The sequence below is a fragment of the Panicum virgatum genome, chromosome 2K (assembly GCF_016808335.1).
Source record: "Panicum virgatum strain AP13 chromosome 2K, P.virgatum_v5, whole genome shotgun sequence".
In the NCBI taxonomy this organism is placed as follows: Eukaryota; Viridiplantae; Streptophyta; class Magnoliopsida; order Poales; family Poaceae; genus Panicum; species Panicum virgatum.
Window position 1 is genome coordinate 27,694,569 of NC_053137.1, and position 20,918 is coordinate 27,715,486.

Genomic DNA, 20,918 nt, shown 5'->3' on the forward strand with positions numbered 1-20,918 from the left:
TCCATATATGCATTTTGTGGGAACTGACCTTGAAGGGGTATAAAAGGGCCTCCCTCCTTCATTCACCACACACACACTATTTCTCATGTGAAGGAGTAGAGTAGAGAGGCTCCACCATTGTATCCTTAGCCTAGGGAGTGTGTGAGGGAGGAGTTCGGAGAAGAGCCGGACTTGTCGGCATCTCTTCGGCTTTGTACCTCTACGGATATGCTACGTTTGGAGTACACATCCGTGTTCCTCTATTCAGTGAGTTCTAGTTAAGCCATTCTTTTGTTCTCATTCGTTTGTGGATTCATTGTCCGTTCTAGTAGCGGATGCTCTAGAGGAGGGCCCCCGATAAAGATGGGATAACCCTGCGCAACTCTAGAGTAGTAGTCGAAGGCATAGGCGTGGTGTTTGGGCCTTAGATTACCTTTGTTTGTCTCGAGCTCAGCTGGCATTGAGTGGTAGACGATTGGTGGTGACAGCCATGTCTGTCTACTACGGAGACAGTCTGCATGGTTAGTGTAGTCCCCCCTCCCCCTCCTGGGTTCGACATAGAGCTAATAGCCGGAGGTCCTTGGCGGACCAAGGTCAGACTGGTACCCGAAGTGAACGAGTGAAAGCATAAGTTTATCCTCCCTTGAACCCATCCTTAGATCAGAACCACATTATCCTAAGGTCTCTCTATCTCTTATGTTCTTCGGGGTAATCTAGTTAGAAGACAGTTACACACCCGTTACTCGTGGAAAATACGATACCCTGAATACTCCTGGGTGAAGTGCTATAACGGTATTTCCGTGCGCTTGCAGACTTCTCTGTAAGAGTTAAGAAATACCAACAAGCATTTCTGGTGCCATTATCGGGGAATGGTTGCCGTAGTTGTCTTCGAACCTAGTTGCTCGTGTGTCTTTTCGTTTTTACCTTTCTTTTCTTTTTTTCCTTATTCCATGGGCATCCTTTCTATTCACCAACTCTCTGCTCCCTCGGGCGAGTTCTTAGAGCCACCACAGTCATCCAAGCCAATCACAGCTTCTGGCTTTGAACTCCTCCCTGGCTTCATAGCCATGGTTCGGGAACAACCCTTCACAGGATATGAACTAGAAAATCCCTACCACCACCTATAAGAGTTCGAGCAGATGTGCTCTTGCTTGTCTATTGCAGGCATGGCACAAGAAACACTTCGGTGGAAGTTATTTCCTTTCTCCCTTGCTGAGAAAGAGAAACAATGGTACACCCATAATGTAGGAAAGGTAAACGGAGAATGGGAAGAGTTACAAAACAGGTTCTGTCTCTAATTCTTCCCCATTTCTCGCATCACTTCCCTACGAAAAGGAATCCTCGGCTTTCATCAGGATGAGAAGGATACCCTTGGTACAGCCTAGGCTAGGTTCTCACAGCTTACACATGCCGGCCCAGACCTGTCCATTCCCGACCATGTGCTGCTTCAGCACTTCTAGTTAGGGCTAAACAGTGAAACAGCCCAACAGCTTGATATCACTGCTGGGTGATCTTTTGCCTACAAAACCTCATCCAAAGGGATGGCACTCCTGGATCATATCCTAGAGAACATATCCTTCACAGAACCCCTCCCAGCAGTAGAATCCTCAAGCCAGGAGGATGCTCCGGTGACCGAGTCCACACGTTCTTTAGTAACCCTTGATGACTCGCTAGCCGAACCTTCTCCTAAACTAGAAGACCCGGAGGAGGATGAGATCCTACCTCCGGAATTCCCATTAAACATTGAGGAGGATATATTCTACGACTTTGGCAACACCACGTTATATCCCCTCCAGAAAAGGCCTCCAGTCCCTTTAGAGCCTCCAAACAGTCTTGATAAGGCTTCCCTTAAAGAGACCGTGAAGAGGGTAGCCGCTGTCTTGAATAGCAAATGGGTACAGGAAGGGGAGACCTCGTCTGAAATAATCCAATTTCATGCCCCGTCCTTAACCATTCCATGTCTCATAGAAGGGACTATAGTCACAGTCTTTACAATCCCACGATTGGGGTAAACATAATTTCCTCCTCATTCACTTCCGATCATTTGGGCGAAAGATATGTTACTCCAACCATAAAATCCCTTAGAACTGGGCAACGTTCTATCATAAAAGGGATAGGGATCATGCACGATGTGCCAGTTTGGCACATGAAAATAGAGATCGCTTTAGACATTCATGTCTTCGAAGTTGAGGACTTTGACATCCTTATAGGGCATCCCGTAGAAAAACTTTTCATAGAGGTTTCTACTCTAGGAAAACTAGAAGTGTCTCTTAGGGGAAGACCCTACACCTTGCCTATCGGCCAAACCAAGAACATCTTAGCTGAACCAGCTCCCCAAGAAGAACTAATTGAGGAAGTGTTGGCAGTCATGCCAGAGGACGCCGCTAAACCCTCCTTAGAACGAGATGCCGAACTTTTCATTCAAGAGGAGGATGACTTAGAGGAAAATCTTAAGCTGCCCAACCACGAGAAGCCAACACGACCTCCGATAGAGTTGAAAATCCTTCTTGAAGGCCTTCGCTATGCTTTCCTCAATGGTGACACACAAACTCCCGTCATCATTAGTAATCACCTTTCTGACAAAGAGATGGCTAAGCTCTTAGCCGTATTAGAAAAGCATAGATCCATATTTGGCTACTCACTTGAGGACCTAAAAGCAATCAGTCCAACCCTTTGCACTCATCGTATCCCTATCGATTCATCTTGTACACCTTCTAGGGTGCCTCAGCGTAGGCTAAACAATACTAAGAGAGATGTGGTTAAGAAAGAGGTCCTTAAGCTCTTGCACGCCGGGATCATCTATCCCGTGCCCCATAGCGAGTGGGTAAGCCTGGTACAAGTTGTGCCTAAAAAGGGAGGTATGAGGATCGTTGAGAATACCAAGAACGAACTCATTCCTCAACGACCTGTCACAGGGTGGAGGATGTGCATAGATTACTGGACACTTAACTCGGCAACAAAGAAAGACCACTTTCCGCTGCCCTTCATTGATGAAATGTTAGAGTGGTTGGCAAAGCATTCTTTCTTCTGTTTCCTTGATGGGTATTCCGGTTATCATCAGATTCCCATCCACCCTGATGATCAAAGCAAGACCACGTTTACTTGCCCTTATGGAACCTATGCCTATCATAGGATGTGTTTTGGGCTCTGTAACGCTCCTGCATCTTTTCAACAGTGCATGATGTCTATCTTTTCAGACATGATCGAGGAGATCATGGAAGTTTTCATGGACGATTTTTCCGTCTATGGAAAAACTTTTGATCATTGTCTAGAAAATTTAGACAGGGTCTTGCAACGATGCCAAGAAAAGAACCTGGTGCTAAATTAGGAAAAATGTCATTTCATGGTCCGTGAAGGCATGTTCTTGGACACCTTGTGTCTGACAGGTGGATCGAGGTGGACGAAGCTAAGATCAATGTTATACAATGTCTTCCACCTGCAGTAAATGTCAAAGGGATCCGTAGCTTCTTAGGTCATGCGGGGTTCTATCACCATTTCATCAAAGACTTCTCTCAGATCGCTGGGCCCCTTACAAACCTCTTAGCTAAGGATGCGCCCTTTGAGTTCGCGGATGAGTGCCTTAGAGCTTTCGAAATCCTAAAAAAAGCACTCATCTCGGCTCCAATTATTCAACCCCCAGATTGGAGCCTTCCATTTGAAATAATGTGTGATGCTAGCGACTATGCTGTTGGTGCGGTCTTAGGCAAAACCAAAGATAAGAAGCATCACACAATCGCATATGCCAGCAATACTCTGACAGGAGCACAATTAAATTACACCACCACTGAGAAAGAGCTCCTCGCAGTTGTTTTTGCTATTTATAAATTTAGATCTTACTTGGTTGGAGCAAAGGTTATTGTTTATACTGACCATGCAGCTTTGAAATACTTGCTCACTAAGAAAGATGCTAAACACCATTTAATACGATGGATTCTCCTGCTCCAAGAATTTGACCTTGAGATAAAAGATAAAAAGGGAGTAGAGAATACCGTAGCCGATCATTTGTCACGTATGCAAGTTACTAACCTGCAGGAACCTCCAATCAATGACTTCCTACACGACGACATGCTGCTCAAGGTGACGGACTCAAACCCAGGGTACACAAACATTGTGAATTTCATGGTTGCAGGTTATGTACCACCTGGGGAAAACAAGAAGAAGTTGATCTTTGAGAGTAGATGTCACCTTTGGGATCCACCGTACCTGTACAGAGTATGTACGGATGGATTATTGAGGAGATGTGTCCCAATAGCAGAAGGGGTACAGATCATAGAGAAATACCATACTCAGCGTATGGAGGCCACTTTGGAGCTTTCAAAACACAAGCAAAAATCTTGCAAAGTGCTTTCTCCTAGCCTACAATGTATGAAGGCACCAGAGAATTTATTCAAAGGTGCCAAAGATGCCAGCTGCAAGGAGGCATCACTGCTCGCAATGCAATGCCCCTCACATACAACCTTCAAGTCGAGTTACTCGATGTCTGGGGTATTGACTTCATGGGACCATTCCAAAAGTCCTATGAATTAGTCACTGTGGACTACGTCTCCAAATGGGTAGAAGCATTACCCTGTGATGGGGCCATCTCAACCAACCGTGCACCATACCATGTAAATCAAGCACATGATGTTGAAGATGTCACCCAAGCAAGAGAACAAGTGAACATTGGACCAATTACACGTAGCCGAGCTAAGAAACTACAACAAGAGGTGAACGCGCTACTTTGTGAAATTCATTTTAATATTAATGAGAATTATATACTGCCTAAGTCGTGCATGTTGGTATTGCTCAGGTTCACCAAGGAGGATAAAGGACCACACACGAATCCGACCAGTCCTGTAGAAAGGTCTGAAAGAAGAAGGACATTTTGGAAAGCTTATCAAGTCTACTTTCCAATGACTTTCATGCCGAGTACTTTGGATTATCCACTAATGAGATCTAAGTAGTTCAGTAAAGACTGGTCAGAAGCTCAATAGTCTGCCAGAGTTTCAAATTCCCATGCAAAACTGTATTAATCTACAACGTTTCATGGTGCACGCTATATATGGTTGGAAATATAAATAAGTCTACTTTCCAAAGCAACAAACCTCATGTCATTTGGACTTCCCAATAAAGAGTTATGACCGAGTTAGTTGACACTGCACAGAAGGGCAACAGCCAGGCAAGGCTCCACGGGATTCCAGTTTGTGGTGGCTTTTTAGCTACTATAACTTTAGAAACTCCAAGGTTCATTCACACCCAACAAGGACGGTTATTCCTTGTATAAATACCCTATGTATCTCAGAGATTAAATAAGACTTTGATAATAAAATAGAACCCCTTTTGTTCAACTCTGTGCTAACAAATTCAGAGAGTGGATCTCTACCCCTTTGCTCTTGTGATTCCCTTGGGATTACAGAAGCGGCCGCTTCGTCAGCACCCAATCTGTGCTCCTGCTACTTCAAGTGCAGGTTGCGTAGGTTGGTTCTTTGAGAGTGTGATTGGGAGAATCCTTGGTTCAGGCTGCCGTATAGAGACGGTGGTTGACTCCTTGTGCGTGTCGTTAGATTGCACTAGTTATCCGGCTGCCTGCAGCTAGTTATCATGGCTGAGATTTCAGCTAGTTATCTTGTTCAAGATCCTACGTCATGAAGATTGGGACCGAGACTCATCATCTGGTATCAAAGCTTCAGTTGCCACAGTAGGATTCTTTACCCTTAGCTACATATATTTTGTCTTCGTCCTATCCACCATAAAGCCATAAAAAAATTCTGTCATAGCCTTTTGTTTCAATCTGTTTATCTAGTGAGTTTAGTTAAGTTTCAGTCCATTAGAGTCTTTGTTTAGTTGCTGATTATATCACCCTTTGCGTGTCCTTTTGTGCCTTTCTATATATCTAAAAATTCCCACAAAAAAGTAAACCAATTCAATCCTTTGCGTAAACTTTTATCCTATCAATATATATAGCTGCTGGTTGCATGTGTTTCTATCCTTAATTTGTGCAAGTGTTATATCTAGTCTTGTTTAGTATCGTGCAAAAAAAAGTCAAAAAAAAGAAAGAAAAGTTAAAAAAAAGTTGTGTTGAGAAAGTTGCAAAAGAGAGGATAAGGATCAGATTTGCTAGAGTGCACAAGTGCAGAATTTTCATATAAAGCTGTGTAACCAGTTTGCTATATTCCTTTGGTGCAATTTTTGCTAGGAGATTCCATGTGAACCATCCATCCCTAGCATAATCCTTGTTTGCATCAATTCTGAATTTCTTTTGAGTGTGTGTTGCATCATTCATATCTTGTGATCAGCACTAGGCATTGGATCTCTAGTTTGGATTGCTACTTAACTTTACAACAACTAGATTTCAGATTGCCCCCTTGTGTATCACCCTTACCAAGCTCCACATAAAACCCATCATGTACGGTTTGCCGATCTTGAATTCGCTCAATTATCTCTTAACCACCACACAGATTACTTCTATGATCTATAGGGAAACATAAGAGCTTTGGTTGGTAAGAGAAGGTGAGGTTGTGAGATCCACACAATTTCCATTCCACGTGTAATTGCATCTCACTAACCATACAAGAAGATGTTTGGACAACCCGATATTGATGAATGTGTTACCATTGCACAATTTAATGGGTTGAGGCAAAGCATGGAAGAAAGGCAGAACAGGTTGACACAAGATTTTCAAGCTCTTATGGCTGAAATCAGAGGACGTCGCCAACCTCAAGGTAGTGCAAGTAACCTTGGTGATGATGGTGAAGGAAGTACAGGAGCTGCTGCAAGGAGAAGAAGAGAACAAGGAAGGAGGAACCGAGGCGCTGCACATGATAGAAGAAGGGGACTGTTGGCGCCTACCAATGTCACCTAGCAATGACACCCGCAAACGCCAATTTGGGACGGCAGTATTTCATGAACCACGAATAGATCCGCAAGCGCGCGGAATACCGTCGTAGCATTTTACCCGGGAATATACCGTGGTGTCATTTATATTTCCACAGGGAAGGCGGTGAGTGAGAAGATATATAGATTAGTTGGTGAACTTTATCTAGATTGGATATTCTCATGCATAAACAGGGGTAAGATAATAACATGGTAGGAGGTAGTGTGACACACACACAAACTACTCTCTTGGATAAAAGAATAAAGGTTACATTAGGCCGAGAGCAAGGTAAAAGTCAGAGCTTGAGTCAGCTGTGCTAGGCTAGCTATATCTACACTTTTTCATTAGTTAGCATGTCAGAGATTAAACTACACAACCGGGAGATCGCTATCGAAGTAACGGGAGGAGCTCGTACGCCCCGGCGACTTTATGTACCTCCTACCTCCCATACCGAACGTGGAGGATTACTAAAAGGCACGGACAGGGCTGTCACCACCTGCCGGCTACCTCTACAAACTGTGGGTATAATTGACATCCAGCAACTCTTAGCTAATCTAGACACCATGTCTACACTAGTAAGGGATACTCTAGTGTCCCGTGCGGAGCCCCCAACCTCCGGATGGACAGACATCACACTAGAACAATTATACAAATACTGGAGCAGTTGATAGAGTTCTAAGAACAAAAGACTAACCATCACCAGCACAGGGTGATCATGCAATGCAAGCATTGAATAATAACACAACCATGAAAAGAAGCATATACTCGATAACTTAGAATATACTTCAAGCAGATATCGGTAACCATGGTCTAATTCTATTACAAACGACTGAATATTACAAGAGAGTGCTAGAGATGAACCCATATCAGACTCGCGAGCAACTCCGAAGACTCGATGACTCCTAGACTTCTCCTAAACTCCACTAAGCCTAAAGACTATGCAAGGAATGCAAGAGAGGAAGAGGTGTGTGGTGTGTGTGTGTGTGTGGTGTGTGTGTGTGTGTGTTCTATTCTCTACCCCCTTCTATTTATAGCATGGAGCCACCAGCCGCAGCACCCCAAACTGACGTTGTGAGCCAACAGGGAAGCACCAAGTGCCTTGGTTGAGGCGGTAGGGCCCACGGGCCTGGCCGGCCGACCAGGTAGGTCGGTCGGCCTGCCCGGGCCGCTAACCGCCCCCAACTTCCTAGAGTGGGCTTGTCTTGGTCTCCCCTTGTCCTAAAGTTGAGGCACGGCCTGCCCCAGCTGGATTTGCTTCAGTTCTTGGGCTTCACTTGGTCCATTTGAGCCTGAATCTGTACTGATATTTTCTGTGATTTTTTGACAGGCCAAAGTGTGCTTGTAACCTGCATATTACTTGAAAACACAACTTGCGTATTGTAAAAGGTAAAGTGTGATTTAGGAACTTTATTGGTTAAGGATGCGTGTAAGAAATGCAAACTCTCATGATTTTCTGATCAAGTTGACGCCTGGAAATGGTCCTTAGTGAGTGTCAACAAGATCCCCCAAGCTGTCCTTTGCTCGTCCCGAGCAAAGTAGGACAAATCAGGTTGTTGATCAGAAAATCACTTTGACTCGTACCTTACCTATCATGTCATAGTCTGAAGCAAAGAGATTCATCTATAAGCTTAATTAAGTTGGTTAGCATACCTTTGCTCAATTACATTACTCCCTCATGGGGCTTTTTAGCTATCTCTTTGTCTTGAGCTGTTGAGAGTTAGAATGGTGCATAAAACAGTACTTACTTGTTCATAGATCCTCAATCCATCTGGAGACACTTTTTTTTTGGAAAGATTTTTGAAAACATGGCAAAGCTCCAGGATAACTCTCTCGAGGCACTCATCTTATATTTCCTTACCAGGGCAGTGTTTGCCTTTGATCTTCCCTACTACTACAAGCCTTTGTGGAGCTCAAGGTAGTATAAGAACAGAGCACACTTGTATTCTATTTATTGTAAAGTCAAAGAGAGGATCCATGGAGAAACAAGTCATGCAATCTTGATCAAAAGGTGCAAGTGTATGAATGGATGGATAGATGGATGAATATGGCTTACTCCTTGAGGTAATGGCTTTTCTCTCTCGAATCATCCCTGTCTTTCTCTCTTTTTCTTTTTTTTTTGAGACATGGTTACCCCCTTTTTCTCTCCTTTTTTTTGGGTCATGCTTCTTTGGCATGCCATCTTTTCTCTTCTTATTAGGGCAACCATAATCTGAATTTATTTTATTTCAGGAATGTTCTATGAGAGAGATCACCAAGACATGGAGCATTTATAGATGTGAAGTGGAAGGTGGTGCTAATTCCCAGTGTAGGAATATAAAAAATGGATGGGACATGTACGTGCTTATGATCGAGAAAGCATGAAGAGCATATTACTAGGGTCACCCAATTTGACAAAACTCAACAGAATATCAAGCAACATATGTATAAGGGTTTTTCATGGAATATGACATATGGCTCTGGTAGGACATTACATATCGCTGGGAAACTTGCCTTTTAATTTTTTTTCGAAAATAACTCCAGACTTCAAGCATCACTAGAACAAGTTAGCATAACCTTATTTACCATATCTGAACTCATAACAACTTACACTCGGGTCAAGCATATGCAACCCACGAAACTTTCAGGTTTATTGGCAACATATTTGTATAACCAACGAATATAAACTCAAGAGAACTCTTATTTTCAAACTAGGCACAACAGACATGATAGAGCAAAGCAAAACTCATCCTTTCAACTTATCAAAAGGGAGTTAAAACATTCTTACCGCGCATCATGGAAAAGGGAAATAAAGCAGTAAATTTTTATTTTGTTTTTGGAAGTTTTTATCAATTCTTATTGAAAGCAAATAAAGGGATATAGTTGACTTAGGGGAGGGATCCTCCCCCAAGCTAGCTCTTAGTTTAGGGTAAAAAAGCAGGACCTTTCTCCATACCTGATTAGGTTGAGGTCGTTTCGTCCGTACCTAGAGAAGTAGTAGCGGTCGATGACATCTTGTTCTTCTTGCGCCACACCTTCTTGGTCTTCTTTGGTGGCGTAGGCGGCGCAGGAACAGGATCCTCGGATGCTGGATAGATGATTTCTAGATCTTCCCATACTGTATTGGTGATGAAGTCAGGGATCTTTTGATCATCTTCCACTAGCTCGGTTGGTGGAGTATGAATTTCCCAATCCTCCCAAGCTGGCTTGGAAGAGGGGTGTTAGTCTTGATCATCCCAACCGGGCTCTGCCCATAGGCCTTGTTTCTTACTATCCTCATGAATCAGGAATACCTCTTTCTTGTTTTGGAATTTAATTTTCATGGTCCTTCCCCTGATACAGAGGCTGATTCTTCCTCTCGCCACATCAATTCTGGCATGTGCATCCTTGAGGAATGGTCGCCCAAGTATGAGCGGAATTCCAAGATCTCCTTCCATATCAAGGACTACGAAGTTCACCAATATGTAGGTATTCTTGACTTTTACCATTAACCTTTCCACAACTTCTTTGGATATCTTATCGTCGAATCTGCCAGCTGAACACACATAGTGGTAGGGGAAATTGATGGATAGCCTAGCTTCTCGAAAGTCACCTTGGGCATGATGTTAACGCTGGCTCCAAGGTCACAAAGGGCGTGATCAAATTCATAATCAATGATTGAGCAGCTGATCACTGGGGTTCCGGGATCTTCTCTTATTGTGGCTGCCAACTCGCCCCACGCACCTCTTCTTGGGCATGTGAGCTTCTCTGCATAGCTGAGGGATGTCCTGCTAAGGGGCTCTTTCCACATAGCATTGATGACATTCACGCTTTCTAGAGTTGATTCGGGTTGCCCCGGAATCTTCCCTAGTTCAGCAGCAGGTGTAGCAGCAGCTAGTTGAGCCAATTGAGTTTCTAGCGTCTTATTATAACTCTGCTGGTTCTTCATAGTAGTGGAGAATCCATCCATCTTGGCATGGATGGTCTCCATAGATTTGTCTGTAGCGGCCAACTTCTTCTGAAGGGACTCATTGATCTTTGCTTGGCTGTAGACAAGATCTCTCAAGATAGGCTAGTTAGGACCGCAAGAATTCGAATTCTCATTACCTCCTTGGTAATATGGGCGTGGTTGATTCCACCCCTGACCTCCTTGTGGACGAAACCCATTGATGCCATTGAGGAATAGAGCTTCTTCTTGGGTTTCTGGGCAATTGTCGCCCGAATGTCCAACATTCCCGCAGACCTCGCACGTCATGCGAGTTTCCAAGGCTTGAAGTGTTTGCATCTGAGCCTTATCTTGGGAATAATCCTCAAATTTCTTGAGGAGGAGATCAATCTTCGTAGCGAGCATGTCGGCCTCCTTGATGGAGTGCATACCTTGCTGGTGCGGTTGGAGGCGATCATCGCTCCAACCTTGGTTGGAAACCATCTTCTCGATCAATGATGTAGCTCTTTCAATGGTCAGCGAGAAGAAAGCTCCACCCGCAGCGGCATCCACATGATCACGGGATGACTGTGTCAACCCATTGTAGAAGTTCTATAGAATGAGCCAATTATCCATTCCATGGTGCGGACACGCCAGAATATACTCCTGAAGCCTCTTCCAAGCTTCCGGAATTGACTCATTTGATGCCTGCTGGAAGTTCGAAATTCGACCACGAAGAGCATTGGTTTTGCCCGTTGGGTAGAACTTCGAGAGGAACGCCTTGGCACATTTGTCTCAAGTATCCACAGCAGCCTTGTTAGCATAAAACCATTGCTTCGCTCTCCCCAAGAGAGAAAATGGAAATAGACGGAGCTGGATTGCATCTTGCGATACACCCTTGATAACAAAAGTACTGCAGAGCTCCAAGAACTGCTGGAGATGAGCGCTGGCATCCTCATTGGCCCTGCCACAAAATGGGCTGGCCTGTACCATCGTAATGAGACCCGTCTTGATCTCGAAATTTTCTCCTCCGGTGTTAACCTCGGGTCCGGTCGGGACTGGCTAGCAGACAGAGCAGAGTAATCACGGAGTGTCTTCTGGGCCATAGCTCTAGGAGCTGACGATGATGCGATGACTGGATCAACTACTGAGAGTGATCTCCGAGGTGATATGAGACGAGCTCGCGTCCTCCTCAAAAGTGGCTCTGGATCGGAATGAAAGTTTTACGGCAAGTCGAAACCGGTCATACACTACCCTGTTTTTTATATCAACGAAGACAAGAAAACAAAGCCAAGTTAACCTGTTTAGCAAGCGAATATGAATTTCGATTTTGTTCACAACTCTGTATATATATTTCACGCTGTGCCTTCCCCGGCAATGGCGTCAAAAATGCTTGTTGGCGCCTACCAACGTCACCTAGCGATGACGCCCACAGACGCCAATTTGGGACTGCAGTATTTTATGAACCACGAATAGATCCGCAAGCGCACGGAATACCGATGTAGCATTTTACCCAGGAGTATACCGGGGTGTCATTAATATCTCCGCAGGGAAGGCAGTGAGTGAGAAGATATATAGATTAGTTGGTGAACTCTATCTAGATTGGATATTCTCATGCATAAACAGGGGTAAGATAATAAGATGGTAGGAGGTAGTGTGACACACACACAAACTACTCTCTTGGATAAAAGAATAAAGGTTACTTTAGGCCAGGAACAAGGTAAAAGTAAAAGCTCGAGTCAGCTATGCTAGGCTAGCTATATCTACACTTTTTCATTAGTTAGCATATCAGAGAATAAACTACACAACAGGGAGATCACTATCGAAGTAACGGAGGAGCTCGTACGCCCCGGCGACTTTATGTACCTCCTACCTCCCATACCGAACGTGAAGGATTACTAAAAGGCACGGACAGGGCTGTCACCACCTGCCGGCTACCTCTACAAACTGTGGGTATAATTGACATCCAGCAACTCTTAGCTAATCTAGACACCATGTCTACACTAGTAAGAGATACTCTAGTGTCCCGTGCGGAGCCCCCACCCTCCGAATGGACAGACATCACACTAGAACAATCATACGAATACTGGAGCAGTTGATAGACTTCTAAGAACAAAAGACTAACCATCACCAGCACAGGGCGATCATGCAATGCAAGCATTGAATAATAACGCAACCATGACAAGAAGTATATACTTGATAACTTAGAATATACTTCAAGCAGATATCCGTAACCATGATCTAATTCTATTACAAACGACTGAATATTACAAGAGAGAGCTAGAGATAAACCCATACCAGACTCTCGAGCAACTCCGGCGACTCGATGACTCCTAGACTTCTCCTAAACTCCACTAAGCATAAAGACTATGCAAGGAATGCAAGAGAGGAAGAGGTGTGTGGGGGTGTGTGTGTTCTATTCTGTACCCCCCCTTCTATTTATAGCAGGGAGCCACCAGCTGCAGCACCCCAAACCAACGTTGTGAGCCAACAGGGAAGCGCCAAGTGCCTTGGTTGAGGCGGTGGGTCCCACGGGCCTATCTGGCCGACCAGGAAGGTCGGTCGACCTGCCCGGGCTGCCAACCGCCCCCAACTTCCTGGAGTGGGCTTGTCTTGGTCTCCCCTTGTCCTAAAGTTGAGGCACGGCTTGCTCCAGCTGGGTTTGCTTCAGTTCTTGGGCTTCACTTGGTCCATTTGAGCCTAAATCGGTACTCTGATATTTTCTATTATTTTGTATCGGGCCAAATTGTGCTTGTAACCTGCATATTAGCTTGAAAACACAACTTGCATATTCCAAAAGGTAAAGTGTGATTTTGGAACTTTATTGGATAAGGATGCGTGTAAGAAATGCAAACTCTCATGATTTTCTGATCAAGTTGACGCCTGGAAATGGTCATTAGTGAGCGTCAATAGGGACGAGGTCGAACACATCATGACAGTGATGAATCTGATGATGATGATGATGGTAGCCAATTACAAAATCCTTTTGGTCGCCGATTTCATAGAAGAGGCAACCAAGAAGAGAGATTTGGTAAACTGAAATTTACCATGCCAAAATTTGATGGAGGATCTAATCCTGAAGCTTATTTCACTTGGGAGTTGAAGGTGGATAAAATCTTCCACTTGCATAATTATACCGAAGAGAAGAAGTTGGCAATGGCATCTCTTGAGTTTGATGGATATGCTCTGATCTGGTGGGAACAACTTCTCCATGATGGTGAAGAAGATGGGGAACCTCCTATTATTACTTGGGAAGACATGAAGCATGAGATGAGAATTTGTTTTGTGCCGAAGCACTATCAGCGTGATCTTTTTGATAAATTGCAGAATTTGAAGTAAGGAAATTTCGCTGTTGAAGAGTACTATAAAGAGATGGAGAAGGCTATGATTAGAGCCAATTTGTTGAGTTTTAACCATACCGCCATCTTATTGATTTGGTACATCAAGCATGCAAAGCTGAGCATCAATTGCAGCAAGACATGAAGAGCAATAGAAGAGTATTCAGTACCAAGGGTACTCCAAGTGGAAGTAAATTTACACCAAGAGCCAATGCAAATTGAGGTGCAATCACCAACTCAAGCAGTGGGTTACGTTCTAGTGCTCATGGTGCTTCCAGTGGGAAAGAATTGGCTATTCAAAGTGAGAAAAGCAAACCTGCAATGTCATCATCTACATCAATGGCTTTTACAGCAAAAACTAGTGGAATTTCGGTGTTTCAAGTGTGGAGGTCGTGGTCATGTTATAAGGGAGTGTCCAAACAATCGCACCATCATTGTAAATGACCAAGGAGAATATGAATTTGCTAGTGAAGAGGAGTAGGAAGCTATGGATGGAGGATAATTAGAAGATGCTACTAAAAATGATGGTCACACATCTTGTGAATTTGAGGGAGGTGCTGCTCTTGCTGTTACTCAAATTTTGAGTGTACAAATGACAAAAGCTGAAAATGGACAGAGGAATAATCTGTTTCAAAGAAGAGCCAAGGTTGAGGGAAAAGTGTGCAAAGTAATCATTGATGGTGGAAGTTGCCACAACCTTGCTAGCAAAGAAATGGTTGAAAAACTTGGGTTAAAGTTGCTGAAACATCCTCATCCGTACCATGTGCAATGGCTAAACAACTCAAGTTCCATCAAGATTGCACAAAGAGTGAAAGTTCCATTTAAAGTGGCTGAATATGTTGACACCATAGAGTGCGAAGTGGCACCCATGACAGTATGTCATCTGCTGTTGGGAAGGCCATCGCAATATGATCGTTCATCTCTACATTGTGGTCACACAAATCAATACATCATCAAGTGGAAGGGAAAGAACTTGGTACTTAAACCAATGACACCACAACAAATCTTAGCTGAACACTTACAAAAGAGCTCCGATGTGCAGATTGAGAGTGAGAAAGAAAGAGAGAAAAAGAATATGAGTACCCTCCACAAATCGGTGAGTGAGAGCCACAAGCCAAATGAGAGAAATAAAAAGAAAATAGACGGAAATAATCTGATCATGCTAGCCACCAAATCTGAAATGAGAGATGTGAGGAATAACCCAAGCCAAGTACTTGTTGTACTTGTGTACAAGGACATATTGATTCCAGCTAACAACATAACATCTCTTCCTAGTGTTATTTCACATCTTTTGCAGGACTCCAAGGATGTCTTTCTAGAGGAAATACCAGCTGGGCTGCCCCCATTACGAGGCATTGAACATCAAATTGATCTCATACCTGGAGCTACATTACCCAATCGTCCACCATAGCGCACCAATCCTGAAGAAACAAAGGAAATTCAAAGGCAAGTACAAGCACTTTTAGAAAATGGTTATGTGCATGAAAGTTTAAGTCTTTGTGCTGTCCCTGTTATTTTGGTGCCAAAAAAAGATGGATAATGGCGAATGTGTGTTGATTGTAGAGCCATCAACAATATCACTGTTTGCTATCGTCATCCTATTCCTAGGCTAGATGATATGCTTGATGAAATGAGTGGTTCTATCATTTTTTTCTAGAATTGATTTGCGAAGTGGTTACCATCAAATTAGAATGAGAATTGGAGATGAATGGAAAACTACTTTCAAAATAAAGTTTGGGCCATACGAATGGTTAGTTATGCCTTTTGGTTTGACCAATGCTCCTAGTACTTTCATGAGATTGATGAATCATGTCTTAAGAGCTTTCATTGGAAAATTTGTTGTTGTTTACTTTGACGATATCCTTATTTACAGCAAGACATTGGAGGAACATGCAGAACATGTACAACAAGTTTTGGATGTAATTAGAAAAGAAACACTGCTTGCTAACCTTGAGAGGTGCACCTTTTGCACAAATCAAGTTGTGTTTCTTGGTTTTGTTGTCTCTGGACAGGGAATTCAAGTGGATGAATCCAAGATTTAAGCAATAAAGGAATGGCCATCTCCTAAGAATGTAAATTAGGTAAGGAGTTTTCATGGAGTCGCTGGTTTTTACAGGAGATTCGTGAAAGATTTCAGCACCATAGCTGCTCCACTGAATGAATTAACAAAGAAAGGTGTTGCTTTCAATTGGCGCGAGCTGTTGATGGCCATTATTTCATGTTCTGACCGTCAACTTCTCGGAAATAAATCAAGCTTTACACTATGTTCCATTCATATTTTATTTAATTCTAATAAGTTCCACAAATTTTGGATGAGTTCTGATTTCAGGAGATTACATGACAAAAAGGGACGAAAATGGGCAAGATCCCAGGCCGGCCGGCCTGGCACCTCCATGTACAATGCCACGTCTTCAATCTAGGAGCAATGTGACAAGCTAAAGTGCATCTGAGCCGAGGATTGGATGTCGGTTTGATCGAATGGACCGAAAGGCTTGCACAAGGATCAAAGAACCCACAACTCAGTGCAAAGACATGTCCAAGTTAGCAATCCACCTCCCGGAAGATCACAAGCATCCACTTGCAACGTCAGTGCAACGGAGGGCCGAGAGGAGCCAGAGGGAGGCCGGCCGGCCTAACACGTGTAGGCGTCGAGGCTACACAACTGTCACTGACACCAGGAGAGCATCTGAGACGTCCAAGAGAAGGCGGTGGCCAGATGGCCACATCCCAAGGCCAGCCGACCTAGGGGAGGCCGCCCGGCCCCACCTTGCAACCTCTGGCGTCCCGACTTCGCGTGGAAGTTAAGCTCAACAGTCACAATCGCCTCCAACCGATGCCACATGTTTCACCTGCTCAGAACTGACACTAGAAGGCTATAAATAGAGCACTCATCCCTCACTTGTAACACACACCTTGGAGCTCATTTCTCTCTTCACTTTCTAGAGTAGGATTAGTAGTTTGGGAGTTAGAGTCGAGTCGAGCTTGCTCGGGATTCCGGAGTCCTCGGAAGTCTGGTACAGCTCTTGTATCCTTCTTTCGAATTTATCAATATAAGTTATCTTCTCTACTTTCTGAGTTAGCTTTACTTTCCACTTTATTTTATCCTCTCGAGTCTAAGTGTTCAGCTCGAGCGCGAAAGTTGTATCCTTTCGCTTAGGCTAAGTTATCTCTCTGATAGTCGGGAATTTATCTTATGGGTTTTCTCGCTCGGACTAGAGTATCTCAAGTCAGTGCTCTAGGTTGAGGAGGATTTCTCTCGAAGGCCTCGAAAGAAGTCCTAACACCAAGGGCAGACGTGGTGTCTGGGCTTAGTGTTAGCTAGAAAGTGTGTTCCACCCCACGATACCGTTGTGGTAGCCCGCAGGTGGTGACAGCCCTGTCTGTCCCTCGTAGTCCACCACGTTCGGGTGTTTTCATAGAAGTAGTGCCGACTGCCGTTGGACTCCCTTCTCATCCCATTCTGAGTCCTTCCCTAAGGCCATCGAAGTAAGCTCTACCTTCCCAAAGATTAGTTAGATAGTTAGTCTGATCTAGAGAGGCTAGCTCGATAGTTCAGAAGTCTATCAGGTGTCTTATCTCACTCGTTGTCCTCCCAGCTACTACCTCTCTAAGGAGTTGAGCCTCCGTGTGTCACTCGGTCATAGACTGGCCACTTATCTTATCTTATCTTGTATCTGGCTTACCCCCGTCTAGTTAGTCGGTTGATTAAGCTAGTATGGTTATCATTCGATTTACGATACTCTTTACTATAGTGCTTCCCTGAGAAAAAATAGGATACCCTGGAATACACCATGGTGACGTGCTACAACGGTGATTCTGTGCGCTTGCGGAATTAACATTCTTTTGGGGCATAAGAAATGCTAACAAGCATTTCTGACGCCATTGCAGGGGAACGAATTGGCTAAAGATATCGTAAATAGTTTGATAAACTTTACTAGTTTGTCACCGCTAATCTTAGCGGGCTTACCATTGCTCTCTCTATCTTTTTGATTATTGCAGAGCAGTGCATGACCAGTTTTGACCTACCAAGTAACTTCAATCCGAATCCAGAAAGAATCGGGAGAAACGTGAGACGCCGCATTGTCCCACCTCAGAAAAGACTTACTTAGCCTATCAGTTTGCCATCCACTTCAGCCTCATCACCCATGGCCCAGAAGACTCTTTGTCAGTTCTCGGCCCCGTCCAGCAGCCACATTCCTACTGGATTGAACCAAGACCAAGCCGGCAATGACGGCTTTGAGCTGAAAAATGGACTGGTGAACATGGTCCAAGCAAGTCCGTTTTGGGGAAAGGCATCCGAGGATGCTAATGCCCATCTCCAGAATTTCCAGGAGGTGAGTAACACCATCAACCCCAAGGGTACTACGATGGATGTCGTCCGCCTTCGGCTATTCCCATTCTCACTGCTCGGGAAGGCCAAGACGTGGTTTTACTCCAACAAAGAGGCTTTCAATACATGTGAAGCTTATTCGAATGCATTCCTGGCCAAGTACATCCCGGTGGGCAAGACCATTGCCCTCCGGAACAGAATCTCCGGTATCTAGCAACTACCGGATGAGACCATCCCAGATGCCTGGGAGCGTCTACAGGAATACATTCAAGCATGCCCATACCATGGCATGGAGAAATGGCTGATCATTCAGAACTTCTTCCATGGCCTGAATCAGCAAGCCAAGGACCACGTAGATGCAGCAGCAGGTGGTTCCTTTCTCTCTCTTGATGTTGCGGGAGCAAAGACGCTGATCAACAAGATAGCCTCCAACCAATGTTGGAGAGGTGACAAGCAGTCGGTCCGTCTAAGGGGTGTGCATCAGATCGACAGTGTCGATATGCTGGCTGCCAAGATGGACCTTCTCATGAAGAAGCTGGAATCTCCGCACAAGGAGGTGAACCAGGTTTCGGAGTCTCGAATGACATGTGAAACATGTGGCGAGACTGGGCACTCGGGCATGTCGAGCCCCCTAACTCACGAGGACGCGAACTTCATTGGCACCAACAACAACAATCCCAACTCGGGATTCCGTCCTCAGCAAGGTTGGAACTCAAAGCCCAACCTCCCTTCGGAAATCAGCAAGGTATGAACTTTAACAATTTTCAGCCTTCATTAAAAGACCTAGTTTATGGCCAGAAGCAAATAAATGACAACATTAGCAAGAAGTTTCTTGCTAATGACAAGGTTTTGGAATCCTTGGCCTCACAACTAGAGGGCTTTAGCTCTGTTATTAAAAATCAGTTGAGCTTTAACAAGATGATAGAAACTCAGGTAGCTCAGCTAGCCTCATCCTGTCCTAAAGCTAACACAGGGAAACTACCCGGGCAACCGAAAGTTCCCTCAAAAGAGAACGTTAATGCGGTGACTACGCGTGGTGGTAAGTCCACACGAGAGCCACTTTTTCCACATGATGCAGGAACCCGGCGGAAGGCCGTATCCGCCATTCATACCGATGCTGAAGAAGAAGAGCAGGAGGAGGCCATCGACTCCAACACAATTGCAGCCCAGGAAGACCCCATGGAACCCCTAGAACTTCACGGGATTACCACGGTACAACTGCCTTACCATTTCCGGAGCGGATAAGGAAACCGGTGGCCGACGAACAATTCAGCAAGTTCGTCGAGGTAATAAAGAAGCTATATGTCAATATACCACTTCATTATGCTATGCAGGTGCCTATGTATGCCAAGGATATCAAAGATATTCTTGGAAACAAGAGAGTACTGCCCACCACCGAGGTCATGCAGTTAACAGAAGAATGTAGCGCCGCTATACTCAATACTCTCCTGGTGAAGAAGAAGGACCCAGGCTGCCCAACCATCACATGCTCAATCGGGACTCAGCATTTCTCAAACGCTCTATGCGACTTGGGAGCAAGCGTCAGTGTCATGCCCAAGGTAGTCTATGACCGCCTTAATCATCATGCGCTTGCCCCTACTGCCATGTGTTTGCAGCTAGCGGACCCATCGGTTCGCTACCCCGCAGGAGTAGCAGAGAACATTCTGGTGAAAATCCAGAATTTCCTCATTCCCGTAGACTTCGCCGTCCTCGACATGGAAGTTGACACCAAGACACACCTCATCCTTGGGAGGCCGTTCTTGAGTATCGCAAATGCAAGTATTGATGTGGGAGCCAGAGAAATTCAGCTCAACATCAATGGTCAGAAGGAGACGTTCGCCTTCAAGCCGAAGGTCGAACAATGTTCTCAAGTCAAGGCAATCAATCGGAAAAAGAAATCTGAGAAAGAGTCGAAGAAACCATCCATCCCACCTATTGAAGCCCTCATTGAGTACGTAGAAAGTCTAAGGATTCAAGAGGAGGCAAAGCAAATCAAGTTTCACAACTACAGAAATGCGAGACGAAGAATCCAACGTAAGAAATTTCTGGAATCGGAAAAGAAAGAGGTCGAATCAAAACCCACACCCAAGAAGGTGTGGCGGAAGAAAGGGTCGTCGTCGGAAACTCCGCCCAGCAACGACAAATGGACCAAATGTAAGGAGAGTCCTGCTCCAGACTCAAAACCCGAGCCCACGCCATGAGGTTCATGGTATGTATCCATCATTGCATTTCATATAGGATAGTTTAATTTTTCTTGCATACACTTTATTTCATCTCTGCATAAGCATATTTGTTTTCAACCAAAGCACGTTTGATTTCCGAAAATCTGCATTCAAAAGAACTTCACAAATTTTTTTTGAAAAATCTTGGCCACATGTCAGGCCGGCCGGCCCCACCTAGGCCGGCCGGCCCCACTTTGTTTCGTTTGGCCAGGAGCAACGGGGATAGGGGAGCATTGCTTGCACATGGAGTAAGGGACAAAGCGCAGCGCACTAAACATGCAGGTGAAGGCCGACCGGCTCCATGGAGGCTGCCTGG

At 44.6% G+C, this 20,918-nt stretch overlaps 1 non-coding gene across 1 annotated transcript; it reads right to left on the minus strand.

Annotated features, from left to right (window-relative positions):
- Positions 1-18,564: 18,564 nt before the first annotated feature.
- LOC120696292 lies at positions 18,565-18,671 on the minus strand. Its single transcript, XR_005684070.1, has one exon. It is a non-coding gene; the product is annotated as a small nucleolar RNA R71 (small nucleolar RNA).
- Between the last annotated feature and the right edge of the window lie 2,247 nt (positions 18,672-20,918).